The following is a 23,021-nucleotide window of genomic DNA, read 5'->3' on the forward strand; positions in this document are numbered from 1 at the left end:
CCCAGAGCTCTACAAGCAATGTGGTATTTAGCAGGCCATGCCAAGGGGACCACATCTGTTTTGAATCGGGGACGTCTTCACACCAAAGGAGTGCAAGAGATAGCCAAAGACACAAGCAGCCAGCACTCCTATAAAATCACCAGGACTTCGATTTTTATCTTTCTCTCATCAAAACAGCAGAGAGGTTAACTTCTCCAATTGACAGATGTGTAAAAGCCTAGTGCAAAAAGAAGCCTGACATGCTTTATGAAACTCCACAGCAGAAGAATGTTTTCATCCCTACCATGTGAAAAAGTTACGTTTAAATGACTTCCACATGGGGGATTCGGGTTACTCCATGTGAGACCCTGGCTTTTGTCTTCTACATGCTTTTGCTCTCCAAATTAGATTTGTTCATTTGCTTAAAATTGTGTGTGTGTGCGTGTGTGTGTGTGTGTGTGTGTGTGTGTGTGTGTATGTTTGAATTCTATAATAATAGGCTCCTTTTGGTCCCAATACAATGAAACTTTTGATCAGTAACTCAAACTCGGGAAAAAGTAAGTTTCACCAGAATAGAACATCCAGGGATCTGATTTGACCTGACAAGTTCTGAGACTGCACTTATTTAAATATTTTGTAAGTTTTTGCCTGATGTTAAGGAGCAGGGACATGAGAGAGACAGAAAAGAGATACTAGATAATACTACCATGACTTATAATGCCTGTTCTTCGGGCCACAGTGAACTTTCTTTTTGGCTTAATACATAGATTGAGTTTGTGGTATCTTTACTATTAAGTAAAAAGGGAAAAAAATCAAAACTGCCTGTCAGATCCTAATATGTCTTTAAATTATGCATAAATAAATAGTAGAAATCAGTGAGAAAAGTAAAGAAGGTGTGAAAACACTATTCTAATGTTAATTGAATACCAGGCATATGTACTAATTTTAGCTCCAAAATAGGTATCAACCTTCTCCTTTTTCAGAGGAGGTCCCTGGCCAGCGGCTTTAAATAATTTTTCCAAGCTTATGCAGATAATAAGTGTTGGAGGAAGGTTCAAATTATAACCTCATTTCAAAGTCCACTTTCTTAGGTTCCGTCATGTCTTAGAGATACCTGATTCCTAGGATCATAATGCATGATGTTTTAAAAACACACCCCCAAATTCTTTGACACTTCTGTCAGAAGGAGGGGTCCTTGTTCCCTCCCCTGAATGCGCCCCTACCTCAGTGATGCATTTGTAACCAACAGACTACAGAGGAAGTGATGGTCCATGTCTTGCAAGAGTAGGCCAAAGAGGACCCTGTGGCTCCACCCAGTTCTTACGGCCTGCTCACAACTCCAGTATGACCATGCTGGAACGGACGCAGGGAGGTGTCCTGACCGATGGTCCAGCTGAGCACTAAGCCAGTAGCCAAAGTCCACTGCCAGTCATATGACTGAGCCATCTTAAATGTTCAATCCAGCTGAGCTTTCAGATGACTGCAACCCTAGGGGACAACTAATTTCAACCATATGAGAGATCCCATGAAAGAGTAGCCTAGTCGAGCCTTTTCTAGATTCATGAACCATAAAATCATTAGCAAAATAAAGCAATTGCTATTTTTTGCTACTGAATTTTGGGATAATTATTACACAGCAACAACAATTAAAACACAAAATTCAGAAACAGGCGATGAAGCGTCAGCAGGAGATATGGAGGATAGTTCCTTTGGGTCTTTACTGGTCCATAAGCAGAACTCAAGTATAGCACAGGGGATATGAGCATGGACATTAGAGCCAGACAAACCTGGGTGTGTCCCAACATGGCCACTTACTAGGTTTAGTGTGGCTAAAGGTGCTTAAATTTTCTCAGACTCGTCTCTGTAATGAAGGTAATAGGAGTGTATTAGAGAATTAGTCTGGTTCTCTGCTCCAAAGAAACAGAACCAATAGTGTATATAACTATATATACATGTATATACACACACATATATGTCACTAATATATAACTATAGTTATATGTGATTTTATTATAAGGAAGAGATTTATTATAAGAAATTGGCTCATGCAGTTATAGAGACTGAGAAGTCCTAACATCTGCAGTTGGCAAGCTGGAGACACGAAAGAGCCAAAGGTATGGTTTTAGTTCCAGGCCAAATCTGAAGGTCTGAGAATAGGAGAGCCAATGGTGTAAGTTCCAGTCTGAAAGCTGACAGGCTCCACACTCATGGGCTATCGTTTCAGTTTGAGTCTGAAGGCAGAAAAAGACCAATACCAATGTTCCAGCTCGAGTAGTCAGGCAGGAGAAATTTCATCTTATAGTGCTACCCTTTCTGTTCTGTTTGGGCTTCCAATTGATTGGATGAGGGCACTCACATTAAGGAGAGCAGTCTATGGATCCAAATATTAATCTCATCTAAAAACACCCTCATGGACACACCCAGAGTAATGTTTGACCAAAATTTCAGCTCCCCACAGCCAAGTAAAGTTGACAAATAAAATTAACCATCACAAGTCCACCCTTTGTTACTGGGCACCCATGTGCATCTCCTTAAATGATACTTAATCTCCAAATATAGATAATAACAAGGTCGTAATTCCACTTAACATGATGCAACTATCCTGCGTACAACTGAAAGTACCCTAACTCCTTCTCCAAAAAAGGAGATAAAGTTCTTGAATGATGTTTACTCTTCTTGATATCCCATGATTTAAATACTACGATTTAAAATTAACAATATTTAAATATTATGATATAAAGTCAATACATCTTATGTTACATGATAAGGAATAAGAGGGAAGAAAACAAAGATACATAAAATACACTTATATTTATATTCTATTCACACAAACATTTGTAACAAAATAAGTGAGAAATACTCATGACAGCTGCAGTCCTCATTTCTGTAGTTACTTGGTAACTTTTTTATGACTACCTTCTTGTACTACCCACTGTGTATTCCCTTTGTTTTCTGAAAACATCTCAGTTGCTTCTTTACCTGGTCAGGGGGCCCAGACTTTCATTTCAGAAAGGTCTGGGGCTACTGGTGGTCCTGCTTGGATTGGGTGTCACACTTTTCCACTGACTTTAATCACAGGGTTGTTAATACTAATAGACATATTAAGAGATAGCTTGTATTTCAGACATAATCCTTATCTTTGTTGTGGAGAAGTAGTCCAATCTCCCCTTAGTAATTAGAAATCAATTAACCCAGCCAACACAGTAATTCCCTTCATTGCTTGTTGGTTCTAAAGCATGAGACACTCAAAATGGCCTACAGGCAGTCTTAACCTTGGGTTCAATGCAATCACTCTTATGTTTCCTGGTAGAAGCATTCCTTCCTTTGGATCTAAGACCAGCAGAGCATAAGGTCATGGCAATAGGAAGCAAAAATTTTACTCGTGGGTCACTAGAGGATAAGAGTGAGTAGTGCCACTCACCTCTGATTCCTGGACCTGTGAATCCTGTCTATCGGAGAAACAGCACCATATAGTGGATCCTGATGCAGAGCATATCAGCATTCTGAAGAACCTTGCTGTAGTCCAGCTAGGTGGCACTGTACCTGAGTCTTCAAAGGGCCATTTCACCATTTTATTAAGCCACCTGCTTCAGAATGGTGGAGACGTGCTAAGGCCTGTAAATTCTATGAGCATGGGCCCATTGCCACACTTTATTTACTATGAAGTTCCTTAATCAAAAGCAATGCTGAGAGGGCACCTGGGTGGTTCAGTTGGTTGGGCCACTGCCTTCGGCTCAGGTCATGATCCTGGAGTCCCGGGATCCAGTCCCGCATCGGGCTCCCTGCTCAGCGGGGAGTCTGCTTCTCCCTCTGACCCTCCCCCCTCTCATGCTCTCTCTATCTCATTCTCTCTCTCAAATAAATAAATAAAATATTTTAAAAAAAATTTAAAAAGCAATGCTGAGAAAAAAAAACTTTAAAAAAGAAGTAATGCTGTGTAGAATACCATAATGGTGGGTAAGGCATTCTGTAAATCTACATATGGAAGAAACATTGCTTGTTGGGAAGGCAAATTTGTATCCAGAGTATATTCCAGTAAGAGCAAAATGCTATCCTTTACATGATGGATGTGGTCAAGTGTAATCAACCTGGCACCGGGTTGCTGGCTGAGTATCTTGGGAAATAATGTGATAATGTCCTATCCAGGATTTAGTATTGGTCTTCACTGCTGGCAGGTTGAGCACTCAGCAACAGCTCTAGCTAGGTTGGTTTTGGTGAGTGGAAGTTCATGCTGCTGATTCCATGCATCATCTCCATCTCTGCCACCATCACCTTTATGTCCATGAACTCTTTGGGCTGTAACAGGAGTGTCTGGGGAAAGAAGCTGACTGGTATCTACACAAGTAATTTTATTCACTTGATTATTAAAATACTTCTCTGTTGGGGCGCCTGGGTGGCTCAGTCATTAAGCGTCTGCCTTCGGCTCAGGTCATGATCCCAGGGTCCTGGGATGGAGCCCCACATCGGGCTCCCTGCTCCGTGGGAAGCCTGCTTCTCCCTCTCCCACTCCCCATGCTTGTGTTCCCTCTCTTGTTGTGTCTCTCTCTGTCAAATAAATAAATAAAATCTTTTAAAAAATAAAATAAAATAAAATAAAATACTTCTCTGTTGAGGTCACCTCTTGATGAGCATTCACATGCAAAAATATCTTCATTTTTTCCCATTCTGAGAGAACTATCTACATACTTCTTCCCCAAATTTCCTTATCATGTTATCCTTATCACCAATTTTCCAATCATGCTCCTCCCAGATCCTTGACCGTGCCAAACCATTGGCCACAGCCCATGAAGTTGTATATAATCACACATCTGACTATTTCTCCGTCCAAGAAAAGTGACCAATAAGGTTCACTGCTATAGTTCCGCCCACTGGGAGACTCTCCCTTCACATCTGTCCATCAGGGATGTCCGAGGAAGGGATTGTAGTGCTGCAGATGTCCACTTTTTGGTGTTGCCTGCATATCAAGCATAACTGTCTGTAAACCAGGCTCACGTCTTTTTTTCCTCTGTCAAATGATCTTAGGGAATGTCCCATGAAGCCCTAAGTGTGGGAGAGAGAAATTAATGCAATAATAGTGGGGACTAGGGCATTTGGGCCACTTCTTCATGTACCATACGTGTACCTTAAACACACCCCCTGGCACCATTTCCTATATACCACCTCCATTTGATGATGTGGTGCTGTTGTGCTCCTAGGTCAATAACACCCAGTTCATTATAGACAGCCCAGGTTACATGGAAACTTGGTGACCCACGGTCAAGCACTGAGTCTCCATTAAGGCCTGTAGCAGGCCAAGAGCTGTTCTCAAAAGGAGAGTAGTTATCTGCAGAAGATGGTAGTGCTTTGCTCCAAGAACCTAAAGGCCTTTGCTGTGACTCACCTGTAGGGGCCTGCCAAAGGCTCCAACAGCACCCCTATTCCACTGACACATCAAATGCCATTGGAACTGCTAGATGATATGTCCCAAGTGTCAGAACGGTTTGCCTGGCAGCCTGGACCTATTATAAGCATTCTCTTGTTCTGGGCCCCACTTAAAACTAGCAGCTTTTTGGGTTACTCAGTAAATGGGGTTGGAGTAAAACGCCCAAGTGAGGAATTAAGTGTCCTCTAAAAACCAAAGCAGCCCACTAAACATTGTGCCTCTTTCTTGGATGTAGGAGGAGCCAGATGCTACAACTATTCTTTCCCTTAGAAGTCATATCTTGACATGCCCCACAGCACTGGACCCCTAGCAATTTCAGTGATGAAAGCCTCTGAATTTTTGTCATATTTATTTCCCACCCTTTGATATGCAGATGTATTACCAATAAATCAAGAGTAATTGCTACTTCCTACTTATTAGGTCTTATAATATCATCAATATAATGGGTCAGTGTGATTTCTTGTGGAAGGAAAAGACAATCAGTATTCCTTTGAGCTAATTTACGACTTAGATCTTGAGAATTAATATACTTCTGAAATAGGAAAACAATGGGAGTATTGTTGGCCACAGCAGTTGAAAGCAAACTGCTTCTGGTGGCCCTTACAGACAAGGATGGAGAAAAAAAGGCATTTTCCAGATCAATAGTTGCATACCACATACCAGAGGATGTGTTAATTTGCTCAAACAATGTAACCACATCTGGAACAGCTGAAATTGTAATCACCACCTGGTTAAGCTTACGACAACTCATTGTCATTCCCCAAGATCCAGATGTCTTCTGCATAGACCAAATGGGCAAGTTGAAAAGGGACATGGTGAGAATCACTACCTCTGCATCTTTCTAGTCCCTGATGGTGGCAATAATCTCTGCAGTCCCTCCAAGAATGCAGTATTGTTTTTGTTTTGCTCTTTTCCTAGGTAGAGATAGTTCTAGTAGTTTTCACTTGGCCTTTCCCATAATAGTCTTCACTCCACAGGTCAGGGAACCATGTGGTGACCCTGGCAGCTGCTAAGTATGGCTCTTCCAATTGTGCATTCCAGAATTGGGGAAATTACCACAGGACATGTTCCCACTGGGCCCATTGTGAAACAAACTTCAGCTAAAACTCCATTGATCATCTGATCTCCAGAAACCCTTACTCTGACTGGTGGGTCACCGTGATATTTTGGGTGCCCTGGAATTAGTATCAGTTCAGAGCCAGTATCCAGCAATCCCTGAAAATTCTGATTATTTGTCTTTCGCCAATGGACAGTTGCCCTGGTAAAAGGCCATAGGTCCCTTTGGAGAAGTCTGGGAGAAAGATTAACAGGATAAATTTTGGCAGTATACTGGGATCCTTCCTCAAGGGGACCCAGCTTCCCCTTCATTCAAGAGGTTCTGGTTTTATAAACTGACTCAAGTCTGGGAACTGATTGAGGGGCTGTGACTTTCTGTTTTTATGACTCAAGTTAGACTTTCGTTCATTGACCTAAAATATTTTTGCTTATAAAGATCGAGTAAGAATTTAGTAGTCTTCCTAACTATTTCACTTTTAGGAACGCCATGATTAACTAGCCAGAACCATAGGTCTGCACGAGTCAGAGTATTCTTTTTTTTTTTTTTTAAGATTTTATTTATTTATTTGACAGAGAGAGAGACAGCTAGAGAGGGAACACAAGCAGAGGGAGTGGGAGAGGGAGAAGCAGGCTCCCGCTGAGCAGGGAGCCCAATGCAGGGCTTGATCCCAGGACCCTGGGATCATGACCTGAGCCGAAGGCAGACGCTTAACGACTGAGCCACCCAGGCGCCCCGAGTCAGAGTATTCTGATTGCTGCTTTGCTTCTGTTGTTCATTATGGTAACCATGTCCATCTTGCCTTTGATGGGTGAGTACTGCCACTTGGCCCCCCACTACTGTGGGATTCAATTACTCCCATTGCATTTACATTCCCCAATTCAGTGACTGCAATTCCCACTGTAAGATCTGACCTACAGATAAGAGTGAGCACAGAGCTCTTTAAGGATGCCCAGGTCTAGATTAAAGTGAGGATTCATACAAATTTTAAAACCTGAATCACATAAATTGATTTAGTTTCTCAAAGTGGTTAAGGTAAACTTACTTGTGCCTCCTCCTAACAAGAATGACATCATAGATTTGATAGTGAAACATATGTACTAATGGATAGATTTCTAAGCATGTCTGGTTTCAACAGTGATAGCATTGATTAGGAACATGCACACAGACATCCTTATTATAGCTTTTAGAGCCTTCATTTTAAAGCTTTGCCCCAGCATTTAGGCACATAGGTTGTTCTATGTTGTCATAGCCTTACTCACATGATTCTTTTTCAGCTTTAAATTGTGCACAGTTCTAGTCATTTCAGGCCACAGTAATAGTACTATAGACTGGGTGACTTATTAATGACAGACATTTATTTCTCACATTTTTGGAGACTGGAAATCCAAGATCAAGGTGTCTGCATGTTTAGGTTCTGGTGAGGACCTGTTTGTAGGTTGCAGACTGCTAAGCTCTCCTTGTACCTTCACATCGTGAAGGAGGAATAGAGAGCTATTTGGGGTCCCTTTTAAAAGGGCACTAATCCCATTCATGAGGGCTTCGCCCTTTTTACCTAACTACTTCTGCAAATTACCACCTCTTAATACTATCACACCGGAAGTTAGGATGCCAAAGTATCAATTTTGGGGAGACACAAACTTCCAGTCCATCACATGCACTGAAGCCATAATGCACATATCATGAATGTACAGCTCACTGAATCTTACAGACAGATCAAAAAATGCTCATGTGACTCTAATAATCACTTTCCTACTGCCTCAAGAATATGGATTCTTAACCCCTAGAATTAGAGCAAACAGCCACTCTGTAGTAAAGAGCACAGGATCTAGGTTAGATTATCAGGGTTCACCTGTCAGCTCTACCATTGGCTAACCCCCTCTGTGAATGACTTTTCTCATCTATAAAACTGGCACAATAATATGCCTTCCTCATAGATATATTAAATGAGTTAATACATGTAAAGAGCTTAGAAAGTGCCTGGCCCATAATAAACTCTCAATAAATATAAGCCATTTTTATTGCTTATTTCATTTCCCCTTATAGTACCTATTACCCACCAGATGGTGCCTGAGGTGAAGTGCTTGCTGAATGAATAGGAAGGAAAAATAAGAGACCTTTACCTGACAGAATATAATGTTTCAATGAAGTTACACCATGCAGAGAAAGCAATGTGTCCTGTTTATATGCTAGACAAACAAGGAGCTGGACTTCAACTTCAGGCTGTGTGAATAGAAGATGCCATTGCTTCTGTGACCCACATTCACAGTGAATAACAAGACCAGAGAGAAACAGCTTTTAGGAGCCCAACAGGAATTGTCACCTAAGACTCGCTGTTGGACTAAACAGCCACCCCATTCTTTTCTTCTCCACAGCTGTTCCTTACACATTTCAACCGTTTGGCAATACGACTCTCCTGAGATTGAGAAACAGTGTGTCAGATTCCATTGATCCTTAACATAACAGAGGAGTGGTGGCCACGGTATACTAGAAAGGGTGCTTTCATTGATCTGGAGCACTCTGTTTCCATCACAGGGAAGAATCTTCCCACAACCAAAGTGCTAGAGAACTGATGGCCAAGTAAAATCTTGAGTGAGTTGGGGTCACCCACATAGCCAGAGAGTCTTAATTTACTGAAAGAGTAAAGCTCACAAACAAGACCATCACTAAAAAAATTGCCAGAAAGAATACCAACTTTTCTGCTTCGTTTGTTAAGTGTACAAAACACTCAATGCTAATTCTCTCATTGATTTAAGTAAATCAGAACTTCTTCCAGGCTAAACAGAAAAATCTATAAGTTACTGAGCTATTTTTAACTAGAAATGTTCCCTAGTGAAATCTCCGGAGTTAAGAATCCAATAGACAAGAGTTATTAAACAAGGATCATGTGACTTATGAAGTACATGCAAAGGATAATTTGCTGATGTGTTGACATTACGGGGGTACTATACCCAGCCGGAAGTTCTTCTGTGTACTTTGTATTATTTAAAGATTATTCAAGAATTAGTCTTTTCATGTATAAATTAGATGGATGAGCACTTAAGAAATTCTGCAATTTTTTTTCATTTTCATACTCCATTAAGCCACCAAGCTATTTCAGAAAAAACAAGCAAACAAAATATTTAATAGGCTAGTTTTTCAGTTCTCTCACTAAACAGGTGTTCATTCTGTGAGATCATAAAATTGAAATCATGATATATATATTACATCATTATTTAGCATTGAATGCTGGCCAGAGGGCACTGCAGAGATTCACACAGTTGTTGGTGCACATGTGATAGAAATTAGGACAAGAATGAGAAAAATCTTAGAACTGAGTGCAAATGCTCTTGAATTTTAACACTGTTAATTATTTCTTCTAGTAGATGGGTTCTCAACTCTTTGAAGCTCAGACTAGAGTCATGTTCTTGTTTACTGAGCCTAGCGCATTTGCCACATTTAGACAGTCCCTTCTCAATGGCAAACTACCTCATTTTCTGGCAGAAAGCAAAGCATAAGAATTGAAGCAATAGACTTTACATAAAGTACACTCTGTACTTCCTCCCTAGGGTAAGAGTAGTTTCCATCCCAGACACACTCCAAAACCTTTCATGATTCTGATGACAGTAGCAGTAAAAAATTATTTCACATGTACCAAAATGTGCAACCATAAGTCTCAAGTTTCTTTTCACAGCTTTGAAAAATCTTAATTTACCAATTGAGAAATTTACTTAGTGGGAGTATTTGGGAACTAAGAAAGTACACTTGGATGTGCCTTCATTCTCTCAGACTAAATTCATTTCTAGAAGGGCCACTGCATTACGTGGGATAGTAGGTGAAAAAAAGAGTATTGGTAATGGACTCTCTTGAATTTGTAAAAAAAGAAAAAAAGGAAAAAATTGTGTGTGCGAGAGAGAGAGAGAGATGTAAGCTTATAAGAAATGAAGTAGATTTGGAGTTACACACTTTTTCACCCTCACTTGCATATATGATAATTGTCTAAAAAGAAAAAAAAGATGAAACAAGCAACTGATAGGGACATTTTCACAATAAGGGAAATAATAATATAGATTTAAAAATAAAGAAGTCAGTTAGGTGCTAGACTCATTCGTTTACATTTTTTTTATGTAATTCTTAGAATAAACTGAGTTTAAAAACCAGGAAACCAGGGCTGTCATCAGCTCAGTAATTAAGACTCACAGTCTCGCAGTGAGAAAGTGAAAGCACAAGTTTGAAATACATACATTTGTAAACTCTGGTCGCAGAGTCTGAGCTGGGAAAAGAAGAGAAGAGGTGTACACGCTGCTAAGGTGGCTATGTTGGTCCGGTAACAGGTTAACTACATCCTCACAGAGAGGTACACTCACGGTGGTTACTGCTTACCTAGAGAGAACTCGGCTGGCTTTGTCCTAGCATGAGGAGAGTGAGGCTAGGATTTCAACCTGAGGGATTGCGGCGTGAGAAGGGGTTTGATGATCTCTATATCTCTGTCAGCACAGAAAGACCACAGGTGGGGAAGCGGTTAAGGCAATCCTTAATAATACTGCCCAGTTTCATGTGTTTACTAATTTCCAATTTCTCCTCAAATTTAAATTATCCTTCTTTATCATCCACATCAGTCATGATGAAAAACCAGGGCAGATTCCCAGGATTCTCTGTACTTGCACTTCTCTTGGTTTTGAAGTAAAGGCTAGACTAAAGTGGGGGCGGGTCCATACCTCATTTCCCTCTCTCTCTTGGGTATCTCTAGTACAGGGGGCCTTAATACAGTCAGCTTGAAAACAGTGTAAGAGCCAAAAAAGCGTAACTATAAGGCATATCAGCCTGATATTAACATATTTCTACTTGATGCTCTTTTTAGAAACCTTATTTTATTTTATTTAGTTCCATCTGTTAGTGTGAAGATAATCTTGAATTTAGAATTTTCCCTTGAACTCCAAAGCCTTCTGTGGTTGAGTTGAATATCTTAAGGTCTCTTTTTGGGGCGCCTGGGTGGCTCAGTTGGTTGAGTGACTGCCTTCGGCTCAGGTCATGATCCTGGAGTCCCAGGATCAAGTCCTGCATCGGGCTCCTTGCTCGGTGGGGAGTCTGCTTCTCTCTCCCCCTTGTACACTCTCTCTCTCAAATAATAAAAGAATAAAATCTTTAAAAAAAAAATCTCTTTTTGACCACTGAGTTGCCATTAAGCAGGTGTTTATTTTGTGCCCAGTTACTTGGAAAAGAAAAATGGATCTCCTAGCTTCACCCAGGCCATCCCATTGGTCACATCTTTAGAGACAGACAGTTATCAAAATGTCCTCTGACACATCTGCCTCGTGCCTCATCTCAACCAAATCAGAAATGTTGAAAATTCAACTTTTATCAAAGAAACATAACACAAAATGATTACATTACTTTAACTGTTGTACGAAATATATAAAATATGTAAAAAAGAAAACATTATAAAAAATAAATAAAAAAGAGAAAACATTTAATTATTCAATAAGCATTTATTCCATACTTTTCACACACCAGGAACTATGTTATGCTAATAGAATCTAAAATGCTTCTAAAGAGAAAATACATATAAAGGGAAAAATCACAAAACAAGGAGCTAAAAATATTTGTTAACTTAGTATTTATTGAGCCTATACTATATATCTTAGGCACTAATCTGGGAGATAGCAGGAAACAATGGATAAAGTCCCTCCCCACATGGAGTTTACACTATAAGAGAAGAGAAAGACTGTAAACAAAAGGATAAAGCACACTATAGTATTAGATAGAGTTCCAAGCTATGATGAAATATCTATAAATGAGGGCAAATGAATAAAAATGGATAGGAAGATCTCTGTTAGAGCTTACATGGAAGTCTTTACTATAATTTTGATTTCAATTAAAAATCAATTTTGAAGGGCACCTGGGTGGCTCAGTTGGTTAAGCATCTGCCTTTGTCTCAGGTCATGATCTTGGGGTCTGGGATCAAGCCTTTCCTCAGGCTCCCTGCTCAGTGAGGAGTCTGCCTCTCCCTCTCCTTCTGCCCCTTCCCCCACCCACGGGCACATACTTGCTCTCTCTCAAATAAATAAATAAATAAAATCTTTTAAAATCAATTTTGCATTAAGTTTTAATAGAGATATTAAATTGTAATGGAGGTCTGAATGAAGTACTATGAGCAAACAAATAAGGACGTTTCTATATTGGCCTGGGAGAAATACAAGAGGCTTTGTTGAAGAAGGGACAGATAATAACAGTAACAAGTGAAGAAGGGAAATTGAACCAACAGAGAATGAGTAGGCCAACACTTAATATGGTAAAAAGAACTACTTTCCTTAAATCCAAAGGTGCATCAAATACAGTTTGAGAAAACTTCCTTATGACAGCTTAGCATTGGTAGGAAGAGATGAGAGATTGGTCAACACAAAAAGTTAGGCATCTTTTATTGAAGAAGTAGATGTCACCAAGGTGCAGTATGAAATGCTGATTAGGTAGGATTTTATAGTGGGTTTGTTACTTCTTTCAAGCTAAAGCTGAGTCCTCAGTGACAGTGTCTTTCCCAGGACTTCCTCCCATGGACGTGGAGGAAGTCTCCTCCGTACTTGTAAGAACTGCAGTTGCACCATTTAAGAATTTTAAAGTTGGGGGGTGCCTGGGTGGCACAGTTGGTTGAGTGTCCAACTCTCAGTTTCGGTTCAGATCATGATCTCAGGGTCCTGGGATTGAGCCCTGCATTGGGCTCTGCACTCAGTGTGGAGTCTGCTTGAGATTCTCTCTTTTTCTCCCTCTGACCCTCCCGCATGTGCTATCCGTCTCTCTCTCTCTCTAAAATAAATAAAATCTTTAAAAAAAAAGAATTTGAAATTAGGGCTCCTCAAAGTGTGTACATGAACTGTCTCCATAAGTACTGCTCCGGGTTCTTATTAAAATGCAAATTTCTGTGTCTCACTTCAGACTAATGAATCCGAATTTCTGAGGGAAACCTGAAAGTCTAAATTTTCAACAGACCTGAAGATGAGGAAGAACCAATCTTAAGAAGAAGAGAGAGCTTTCCAGGTAGAATGATCTACAAAGGTTCCAAGTTGACAGATTCTGAGGATTAGAAAGGTCATTATGGCTAAATTATAGTTATCAAAGGGAGGGTGATGGAAGATAAGGTCAAGAAAATAGGATGAACAAATCAGCAGTGTCTTCTAAGCCATGGCATAGAATTTGGGGATTTTTTTTGAAGGAGGATGGGAAATCCTTGGTAGATTCTAAATACAAAAGGGTCATATTCAAAGATAAAGGCACCAGTGGAATTTCTAAAGGGAAAGGTTTTCAGAGACCACCAAATCTTACATTTTCATTGATTATTTTCTTCATGCTTGTGTTTGTGAAGGATATGGATAAGCAACATTTAATTCATGGCCTTTTTTTGGCTAACACAAACATTTCTTTTAGATGACATCTCTTTATAACTATACATTCCACAAAAGAATACAAAACTGCCATGTTTTATTTTAATTCCGGTGTTATGTTAGTTTCAGGTGTACCATACAGTGATTCAACAATTCCATACATCACCTGGTACTCACCACAAGTGCATCCTTAATCCCCATCACCTATTTAACCCATCCCCTCCTTTAACCATCAGTTTGTTCTCTATAATTAACAGTCTGTTTCTTGGTTTGTCTCTTCTGTTTTCTTCCCTTTGCTCATTTTTTTTGTTGCTTGAATTCCACACATGAGTGAAATCATATGGTATTTGTCTTTCTTGGACTGACTTATTTCACTAAGCATTATACTTTCTAGCTCTATCTATGTCCTTGCAAATGGCAAGATTTCATTCTTTTTATGGCTGAATAATATTCCATTATATATATATATATAAAATGGAATATTTATATATATATATATTCCATATATATATATATAATGGAATGTATATATATATAAAATGGAATATTTATATACATATATTCCATTATATATATATATATATATATACACACACATATATGTGTGTGTGTATATATATGTATATATATGTCACATCATTTTTATCTATTCATCAATCGATGGACCCTTAGGCTACTTCCATATCTTGGCTATTGTAAATAACACTGCTATAAACATAGGAGTGCATGTATCCCTTCGAATTAGTGTTCTTGTATTCTTTGGGTAAATACCCAGTAGTGCAATTGCTGATAGTAGGGTAGTTCTATTTTTAAATTTTTGAGGAAACTCCACACTTTTTTCCACAGTGGCTTCACCAGTTTACATTCCCACCAAAAATGAACAAGGGTCCCTTTTTCTCCACATTCTCACCAACACTTATTGTTCCTTATGTTGTTGATTTTAGCCATTCTAACAGGTGTGAGGTGATAACTTATTGTAGTTTTGATTTGCATTTCCTTGATAGTAAGTGATGATGAACATTTTTTCATGTGTCTGTTGGCCATCTGAATGTCTTCTTTGAGAAATATCTGTTCATGTCTTCTGCCCACTTTTTAATTAGATTGTTTTTTGGGTATCAACTTTTATAAGGTCTTTATATATTTTGGATACTAACCTTTTATTGATATGTCATTTGCAAATATCTTCTCCCATTCCAAAGGTTGCCTTTAGTTTTGTTGATTGTGTCTTTTGCTGTACAGAACCTTTTTATTTTGATGTAGTCCCAATAGTTTATTTTTGCTTTTGTTTCCCTTGTCTCAGGAGATATATCTAGAAAAAAGTTGTGAGGACTGATATCAAAGAAGTTACTGCCTATGTTCTAGGATTTTTGTGGTTTTGGGTCTCACATTTAGCTCTTTAATCCATCTTGGACTTCTTTTTGTGTATGGCATAAGAAAGTGGTTCAGTTTCTTTCTTTTGGACATTGCTGTCCCCTTTTCCCTACACTATTTGTTGAAGAGACTGTCCTTTTCCCTTTGGATATTCCTTCCTGCTTTGTTAAGGTTAATTGATCATCTAGTTGTGGGTTTATTTTCTGAGTTTTCTATTCTGTTCCATTGATCTATGTATCTGTTTTTGTGCCAGTACTATATTCTTTAGATCACTACAGCTTTGTAATATAACTTGAAGTCTGGAATTGTGATGCCTCCAGCTTTTCTTTTCTTTTTCAAGATTGTTTTGTCTACTCTGGGTCTTTTGTGGTTCCACACATATTATAGAATTATTTGTTCTAGTTCTGTGAAAAATGCTGGTGGTATTTTTATAGGAATTGCTTTGGGTAGTATGGACATTTTAATAATATTTGTTCTTCCAACCCATGAGCCTGGAACGTTTTTACATTTCTTTGTGTCATCCTCAATTTCTTTCATCAGCGTTTTATAGTTTTCAGAGTACAGGTCTTTCACCTCTTTAGTTAAGTTTATTCCTAAGTATCTTATTATTTTGGTGCAATTTTAAATAGTATTGTTTTCTTAATTTCTTTAACTGCTGCTTCGTTATTGGTGTATAGAAATGCAACAGATTCCTGTACATTGGTTTTTGTATCCTACAACTTTACTGAATTCATTTATGAGTTCTAGCAGTTTTTTGGTGGAGTCTTTCAGGTTTTCTATATATAGTATCATGTCATCTGCAAACAGTGAAAGTTTTACTTCTTCCTTGCCAATTTGGATGCTGTTTATTTCTTTTTGTTGCCTAATTGGTGCAGCCAGGATCTCCAGCATTATGTTTAATGGAAATCATGAGAATGGACATCCTTGTTCTGTTCATGACCTTAGGGGAAAGCTCTCAGTTTTTCCCCATGGAGTATGATGTTCCCTGTGCGTTTTTCGTACATGGCCTTTATTATGTTGAAGTATATTCCTTCTAAACCTACTTTGTTGAGGGTTTTTATCAGGAATTGATGTTGTACTTTGTCAAATGCTTTTTCTGCATCTGTTGAAATGATCATATGGTTCTTATCCTTTCTCTTATTGATGTGATGTATCACATTGATTGATTTGTGAATATTGAACCACCCTTACAACCCAGGAGTAAATCTCACATGATTGTGGTGAATGATTATTTTATTGCATTGTTGAATTCTGTTTGCTACTACTGTCTTGAAGATTTTTGCATCTGTGTTCATCCGGGATATTGGCCTGTAGTTCTCTTTTTTTGTGGTGTCTTTATCATGTTTTGGTATTAGGATAATGCTGGCCTCATAGAATGAATTTGGAAGATTTCTTTTCTATTTTTTGGAATAATTTGAGAAGAATAGGTATTAACTTTTCTTTAAATGTTTGGTAGAATTCACCTGTGAAGCCATCTGGTCTTGGGCTTTTGTTTGTTGAAAGTTGTTTTGTGTGTGTGTGTTTTAAGATTTTATTTATTTGAGAAAGAGAGAGAAAGAGCAGTGGGGAGGGGCGGGGGGCGGGGAGAGAGAGAGAGAGAAGCAGACTCCCTGCAGAGCAGGAAGCCCAACTCGGGCTTGATCCCAGAACCCAGAGATCATGACCTGAGCCGAAGGCAAATGCTTAACCAACTGAGCAACCCAGGCGCCCCTGTTAAGAGTTTTTTGATTACTGATTCACTTTCTTTGTGGTTATCAGTCTGTTCAAATTTTCTGTTTCTTCCTGTTTCAGTTTTGGTTGATTATATGTTTTTAGGAATTTATCCATTTCTTCTAAGTTGTCCAATTTGTTGGCATGTAGTTTTCATAATATTCTTTTATAATTGTCTGCATTTCTGTGGTGTTGGTTGTTATTTCTCCTCTCTCATTTGTGATTTTATTTATTTGAGTCTTTTCTCTTTTTTTCTTGATAAGTCTGGCTAGAAGTTTATCAATTTTATTGACTTTTTCAAAGAACTAGCTTCTGGTTTCATTTATCTGGTTTTTGTTTTGTTTTGTTTTTGTTTTTTAGTTTCTGTATCATTTATTTCTGCTCTAATCTTTATTATTGCCTTCATTCTGCTGTTTTTATTTTTTGCTTATTGTTCTTTTTCTAGCACCTTTAGGTGCATTGTTTGGTTGTTTATTTGAGATTTTTCTTGCTTCTTGAGGTAGGCCAGTATTACTATAAACTTTCCTCTTAAGACTACCTTTCCTGCATCCCATAGGATTTGGACTGTTGTGTTTTCATTTTCATTTGTTTCCATGTACTTTGTAATTTATTCTTTGATTTCCTGGTTGATCCATTCATTGTTTAGTAGCATGTTATTTAACCTCTATGTATTTGTGTAATCTTTCCAGATTTTTTCTTACAGTTGACTTCTAGTTTCATAGAAGTCATTCTATGGTCGCATTGCTATGGTCACAGCATTGTGGTCAGAAAAAAATGCATGGTATGACTTTGATCTTCTTGAATTTGTTGAGGCTGGTTTTGTGGGCTACTATGTGATCTGTTCTGGAGAATGGTCCATGTGCACTTGAAAAGAATGTGTAATCTTCTGTTTTAGGATGGAATGTTCTGAATATATCTGTTAAATCCATCCGGTCCAGTGTGTCATTGAAAGCCATTGTTTCCTTGTTGATTTTCTGTTTAGATGGTCTCTCCACTGATGTAAGTGGGGTGTTAAAGTCCCCTACTATTGTTGTATTAATATTGATTAGTTCTTTTATGTTTGTTATTAACTGTTTTATGTACTTGGGTGCTCCTATGTTGGGTGCATAAATATTTATAATTGTTATATCTTCTTGTTATATTGTCCCTTTTATTATTATATAGTGTCCTTCTTTTTCTCTTGTTACAGTGTTTGTTTTAAGATCAATTTTGTCTGACATAAGTATTTCTACTCTGGCTTTCTTTTGATATCTATTTGCATGATAGATATTTCTGCATCCCTTCACTTTCAATCTGCAGGTGTCTTTAGGTCTAAAATGAGTCTCTTGTAGGCAGCATATAGATGGGACTTGTTTTGTTTTGTTTTTTTAATCCATTCTGTCACCGTATGTCTTTTGATTGGAGCATTTAGTCCATTTACATTCAAACTAATTATTGATAGATATGTATTTATTGCCATTTTATAATTTGTTTTCTGGTTGTTTTTGAAGACTTTCTCTGGTCCTTTCTTGTCTTTCTGTCTGTCTTGTTTTGCTGACTTTCTTTAGTGATATATTTTGATTTCTTTCTCTTTATTCTTTGCATGTTTATTAGTGTTTTTTTTATGTATAGTAACCATTAGGTTTGTATTTAACTTCTGTATACAGCAGTCTATATTAAGTTGATGGTCATTTAAGTTTGAACCCATTGTTTTTTTCCTCTCCTTCCTACGTTTTAGGTATATGTTATGTATTTTTTGTGCATTCCTTCACTGATTTCTTACAGAAATATTCATTTTTACTGCTTTTGTTTTTCCTACCTTTATACTGTCTACTTACACTTTCTCAAAAATTCCCTTTAATATTTCCTGCAGGGCTGATTTAGTTGTAATGAACTCTTTTAGTTTTTGTTTGTCTAGAAACTCTTTATCTGTCCCTCTATTCTGAGTGATAACCTTGCTGGATAGAGTATTCCTGGCTGCAGATTTTTCCCGTTCAGCACTTTGAATATATCATGCCACTCCTTTCTGGCTTGCAAAGTTTCTGTTGGGAAATCTCCTGCTAGACTTACGGGTTTTCCCTTGTAATTTAGTGCCTTCTTTTGTCTTGCTACCTTTTTTTTTTTTTTTAAGATTTTATTTATTTATTTATTTATTTATTTATGTATTTATCAGAGAGAGAGAGCACAAGCAGGGGGAGCGACTGGCAGAGGGAGAAGCAGGCTCCCAGCTGAGCAGGGAACCCAATGCAGGGCTCAATCCCAGGACCCTGGGATCATGACCTGAGCAGAAGGCAGACACTTAATGGACTGAGCCACCCAGGCACCCCTGTCTTGCTGCTTTTAAGATTTTTTCTTCATCACCATATTCTGCATATTAATTACAATATGTTTTGGTGTGGGTCTGCTTTTGTTGATTTTGATGGGAGTTTTCTGTGCCTCCTGGATCTGGATGTCTGCTTCCTTCTCCAGATTAGGGAAGCTTTCAGCCATTATTTACAGTTGAGCAACATTTTAACTATCATTTAATCAAATATTTCTTAACTTGCTTTAACATCCATCTTTTTTCTGTCTAAATAGACATATTAAGATGGAAACAAAAGAATGTTTTGAAAAATCTGTATTAGGTAACATAATGAAGCACTGACTTATACACTCCAAGAGCTTAGAGAAAAGGGTTGTCAATACAAGGTCAAGTAATCTTAGAGGACTCCATGAAGGAAGTATAATTTGTACTGGGATATAGGATGAGAAGTGTTTAGATGGGTGAAAAGGAGAAGGAATAACATTTTAGAAGTAATGATGATTTAATTGAGGGGAATTTATAATATGGGAAGGAACCCAACTTTTGCTGAGGAATTATCTGATGGAGTCATATTTCAGAGGGCTTTGAAACAGACTAAGATATTTAGATTTTTATTGATAGGAGTTAGGAAGAGTTAAAACTTTTGAATCATTAAGTGTTGTGGAAAATATTAAATATTTGCCCCAGCATTCCTTTGTTAGTAGATAGTAGAGTCAGAGTTCAAACCCAGGAGCTCTGGCTGTAAAGCCTATCATTTTAGCCTCTAACATTGGATTTCCAGTAGGTCCACTGAATGTTAAGTCCATTTGGGCAAAAATGAATTAAAAGACAACCTGAAAATATGGATGATAGGTTTCCTTGCAGCGACTTATACTTGGGAGAACGTGAAAGCTTGGACATGGATATTTTGGAAGCAATGCACCAAACAAGTTACATATCTGTGTCTTGGTCATATCTGAGGGAGCTCCATTAGCTCACTGTGTTCATGGACCTGACACTGAAGGAATTCATCCAGTTGAAATAAAAAAACAGAACCTACAGGATTAGCACCAAAAGACAGAAATGTAACCAAGCCCAGGGCTTTCCTGCCAAGAATAGAAAGGTATGGAAAACTCATCTCCTGCTTGTCTGGTCTAGTAAAACCTGACTAAATTATTATAGAAAGGTAAAAAATTAAAATAAAAAGATCCATTTGTAAGATTCTTACCAAGGGAACTTTTTCTTGGAGTGGACCAAATAGCATAGAAGTAAGGTACAGCTCATTCCAAAACAGTAGACAAGTTATGAAACCACTTGGATAATTATGGCTGACCACTGCAGTTCCATGTGGATCATAAACTGCAGTGTACCCCTGCTAAATGCACAGAGAGTTCCCTGGTTTGTCAGACCATGCTCATATGTCTGCTGAAGTGATTGGAGACAAAACAGAGACTGAGAGCCTCAGCAGTAGTTTAAAATTTGGTTAGTTTGCTAATTATCTCCTTTTTCTTCTTATTAGAAAAATAAACTTTATTACACTCAAAGAAATAGAGTGGGCCACATTATTAATACAAAATCCAGGCCATCCTCAATACCAATCTCAAAAGATGTTAACCTTGTGTAAAATAAATGCATAGGAGAAAAAGAGAGAAATCGAGAACCACTAGCTTAGGACTCATAATTTATTTTGAAGACATTTTTTTCCTCTTTGTATTTCAATAAACCATATTTGTTACAAAACAAATTAGTGAAAAAGTTTTCTACTAACTTGGTATTAAGAATTATGGAGTGAACACTTTTATTTCTTTCCTGTCTAAAATTCTCACTAAAATAAAACTGGATTATTTTGAATTAGTAAATGTGTAAAAATCCTTGAAAACAAAAAAAGGTACTATCAGCAGATCATAATTCTCAGCAATCTTCTGATTTCATGTCACTCCCCCTATATTTAAAGTTACGGCCATCAATCTCTTATTCCAAGTTAGAGAGACTCAACTCCCAAGTACTATGTCCTTTAAAAATGCAGGATCTACCTGGGAAGGTCTCTCACCTTGGGCATTGGTCTTGGTAAAGAAGTCAATCAGAGCCTGAATTAATGTTACCATGAAAGAGAATAAATAAAACAAGAGGATTTGTGGGAAGATTTAAATTGTTAGTGTATTTAATCAAAAGGTTAAATAATATAATGGACAACATCAGAAGATAACTAGTAATTTAGAAGAATAAGTCAGTTAAGTCTCATAAAATGATGGGGGACAAGATGAATCATTGGCAAATGGGAGAAAAAGCTTCATAGAATTGGAAGGTGTGCAAACCAAATACAGCATCTGATAGGAATTCAAGAAGCAAACAAAACAGCAGAAAAATAAAACACAGAAGGGCAGTGCTAGAAACTGTGAACTTTGGATTTTACCCTATTTTAAAGGTAAGAAGTTAGCCTGCCGTGGTTTTATGGATGCTGGCAGAAGACACAAGTCTCCTAGGTCAGAGATAAAAGCCTTTGATACTCATGGCACAGCAAGCTACATGAGCATCAGAATATTTATACCATTTCTCCTTTCTCCTGAATCCTACAGGGTGACATGGTTGGGCCCAGGTGGATGCCTGCTAATGAATAACCTGAGGTTAAGTAACCCATATCTTTTATAAGGCAGTAAGTATGCAGGTCTCTTACGTTGGGAAGACACTGTCTTGCCTTTCTAAGCTGTATGCAAACTCGCTCTTTGTTCTGAATGGAGACACTGTCTGTATATTCTAAGTATGTTATGTAATAATACTTGTAAAAGAGACTATGGAGCAAATGGCACTTAGTGTTTCTGTTCACAAAATGTATAGAAAAGTGAGAGACCCATGGAAAATGTTCTTCCAAATGACATGAAATAATCACAGATATGTTAGGAAAAAAATTCCATAACATTAAGAGAACATCAAAACTTTAGCCAAGAAGAACCACCAAGAAATTTAGTAGGAAAACTAAAAGACACACACTGGTAACATTACTGAGTTCCAAGAATAGAGAATCCTGAACACCCTTCATTTGTTTTGGAAACTTGTGCTGGAAAGTTCTATTATCAACTTTGTTAAGGGGGAATCTTTATATCCCCAAATATCTTTCTGTTTGGTACTGCTTGGAGTTGACCAAAAAATGGGAACTTGCAAGAGATGAGGGAGATGGAAGCAAAGCGTCAACCATTACTCTGTGAGGATTATCATGATTAGGTGGAGTGAGAGATGCAAAGATGTTTGGAAGTCCAGCTTACCCTCAATCTCTTCTGTTCAACATTCAGTCCTTCTTCACTTATACCATTCTTATTAATTGACAACCATTCCCGGTGCATCACCAAACTCTTGTCTTCAGATCAACAAAAGCAAGAATTTCTTGTAGCCTTATCAACCAGTTTCCCTTTCATGATACCACTTGCTGTCTGAATGTGCTTGCCTTATCAGATGGAATGGTTGGCGATTCTGTGATCTTCCAATTTTTCCTTTAAACCTTTCAATCCTTTAGCTTCTCCCACAAATGTGTAAGGTCAAATTCCCTTTTTTTTTTTTTTTTAATTTTATTATGTTATGTTAGTCACCATACAATACATCATTAGTTTTTGATGTGGTGATCCACGATCCATTGTTTTTGTATAACACCCAGTGCTCCATGCAGTATGTACCCTCCTTAATACCCATCACCGGGCTAACCAATCCCCCCTCTCCCCTCCCCTCTAAAACCCTGTTTGTTTCTCAGAGTCCATAGTCTCTCATGGTTCATCTCTCCCTCCAAATCCCCCCCACCATTTTTCCCTTCCTTCTCCTAGTGTCCTCCATGCTATTCCTTATGTTCCACAAATAAGTGAAACCATATGATAATTGACTTTC

General features: G+C 38.1%; 1 pseudogene; it reads right to left on the bottom strand.

The window, feature by feature from the left end:
* Window positions 1–2,030: 2,030 nt before the first annotated feature.
* Window positions 2,031–6,769, bottom strand: LOC116641958 (annotated as a pseudogene).
* Between the last annotated feature and the right edge of the window lie 16,252 nt (window positions 6,770–23,021).

The sequence above is a fragment of the Phoca vitulina genome, unplaced genomic scaffold (assembly GCF_004348235.1).
Source record: "Phoca vitulina isolate PV1807 unplaced genomic scaffold, GSC_HSeal_1.0 scaffold22, whole genome shotgun sequence".
Taxonomy (NCBI): Eukaryota; Metazoa; Chordata; class Mammalia; order Carnivora; family Phocidae; genus Phoca; species Phoca vitulina.